The sequence below is a fragment of the Montipora foliosa genome, chromosome 12 (genome assembly GCF_036669935.1).
Source record: "Montipora foliosa isolate CH-2021 chromosome 12, ASM3666993v2, whole genome shotgun sequence".
NCBI classification, from domain to species: Eukaryota; Metazoa; Cnidaria; class Anthozoa; order Scleractinia; family Acroporidae; genus Montipora; species Montipora foliosa.
Genome location: NC_090880.1, coordinates 8,868,324 through 8,870,823, shown reverse-complemented (window position 1 = coordinate 8,870,823; position 2,500 = coordinate 8,868,324).

Below are 2,500 nucleotides of genomic sequence, written 5' to 3'. Positions count from 1 at the left end.
TTTTTGGTTACATCACGCAAAGTTATATTATCACGCAAATCAAATTTGACATATTTGCAATAATTTACTCGACACGATGGTACAAGTGCCTTATGGTAACTGTTTTTCATGGTTAAAAAAGAATTCTCAAAAGTTGCGAGAAGAAAGAACCCTACAACAGCCCTTTAACGAGACAATAATGTTGTCAGAATGTGCTACTCTTTTGCGTGAGTTTTTCTTTTACTCTTGATTGGTTTCTTTTTCTTCATTTCTTTTCTTCTACAGGCAGTAAAAAGACGTAAGCAATTGGTATTATCAGCAGTTTAAAATGTATGAACGAATCACGGTAAGCAAGAACTGCAAGCGAGGACGCACATTTTCATTGATCATTTTGTTTTGTAAGTCTGTTTTGTTGACCTTTTCGGTCAAAAATTGAGTAAAATAGGGAGCTCCTGGGATGACATCGCGTTATTCTAAACCAAGAGTAACTACAGTTAGTAAGTCTACCCTATTCTCTTCAACTTTGTAATAAGCTTCGCTGTGTATGTATGCACCCGGCACTATGCATCAACGCGATCGATGACGGTTATCGTTCAGTTAGATCAAAGATTAATAAAATGATAAGTGGCGTGCTTGTATGCTTGTTAAATATAATGAAACGTCATTGAAGTACTTCAAGGCGCTCTTTGCCGACATTTTCAATCAGGAGAGAAAAAAGATGCATTATTTGCAAACTGATTAGGATTGGCCGTGACCTCTTGCGTGACATCTGCTCAGCAATTTGCATTGAATTTCTGGTCAAAATAGCCCGAACTCTTTTTAAACTCGATACGCTAATTTTTGCGGGCCAAAATCGACAGTTGCAGATAATGACCTACGAGGATAAAGCTTTCAGCTGATGTACAATATGACACGTAAATTTATATACTAGGATATTTATAGGCCTTTAAAGTTGGCCTTTAGTTTACCTCAGCCCAAAAGATTGAAAGTGGGTTATTTCAATGAGTTTTTATGTTGTCTTAAACTTGACAAAATTACATGAAGTTTACATTTTTTATATCCAAAAAAGCAAACCGGCAATTCAACGCGTTGTCGCATATGGAGTTGGCGAAGTTGCAGAATTTTTCATTGTTTTTCCGAGGGGTCGGGGCCCGCCTCGGCGTAATTTGAACTTTTGGATTTTTCGGAAAAAGCAAAGCACGATGGAACTTTTTATTTCCATTTTTGAAAATAGTTCACCAAAAGGATCTTTTAGGTAGAATAAAATAAATTATGAAATTTTGCAACTGTCGGCGGATTCTCGATATTTACAGTCAGGGCCTCTTAACCATTGGCATACGAAGATGGTTTGCTTTTCTTGGCTTGGTACATACTGCAGGTGTGGTGGTGTATTGTGTTGACACCATTATGAGTATAAAAATTTTTTAAAGGCATTCAAGCAATAATTGCTTGCTTGGTTTTGTTTTCTGTATTACAGACACATTCTGGCAGTTACACTTCAATGAGAATGTTAATCGTCAAACAAAGACAGCTGAGAATGGGGAGGAATATTTCAGAGTGACATACCCCAAATTTAAATCGGGTGATGAAGTTGTCAGAGAGGTTGCAGTCCCACCAACTTATGGTTAGTTATCTGTTAAGGTTATTTTGTGTTTTGATACTGTTACTTTTACTTTTAGTGATGTTATTTATTTTCTACATTTATGTTCATGCTGGTGAATGAGGATCTTTTTGTTTTGTAGGCTATGTTCAGGCAATTAGGGAAGAACTGTTCAATGTTACATTCAAATCTCAACTACAGTCTTACAAAATTGTGGCAGAGAGATACAAAACAAAGGTTCCTCCTTCTTTGAGTTCTCAATTCAAAGAAAGAGTGAACGAACCAGAAGCAGTTAATAAATACAGAGAAAGGCAGAAAAGAGCGTCTACTCATTTATATCCATCCTGTAAGCTATCTCAATCAAGTAATAACAAAACTGCCAAACCAAGCACATCCATGTAATACAGTGTGGGCTTTCCAGGGTTAGATATTCAACAATGATCTAACAATAACTATCCCAGGGTTTTAAATTTAATTGTATATGGCACAGATTGCAAATACTTTACATGCAACAGAGACTGAGTCTTTGATTTTCACTCAGTTGAGGACCAGAGTGTCTTGCAATCAACCACAACTGCCCCAGTGACAGAAGCAAAGAAACAAGGAAAGTGCCGCAAATGTGGAAGACCTATGAAAGGTCATACTACCTCCCTTTGCAACAGTTTGACTGACTGAACAGATTATAATTCTTTCAAAAAGCCCTGTAACCCTTTAAAGACTGAAGTCCAGTCCATCCGTATTTTTCTTATGTAGATACTTGTGCTTAGCATTTTATTTCTTAGCAAGTTACAGTTTAAGTCATTTGAAAGTCCATTTGTCAAACAACCAAAGCATGTTCTGAGGAAAATAATATATAATTTTCATTTATTGGTTGCTTTTTTCTACCTGGTATAAAGCTGGGCCAAGGAGTAATTATAATTA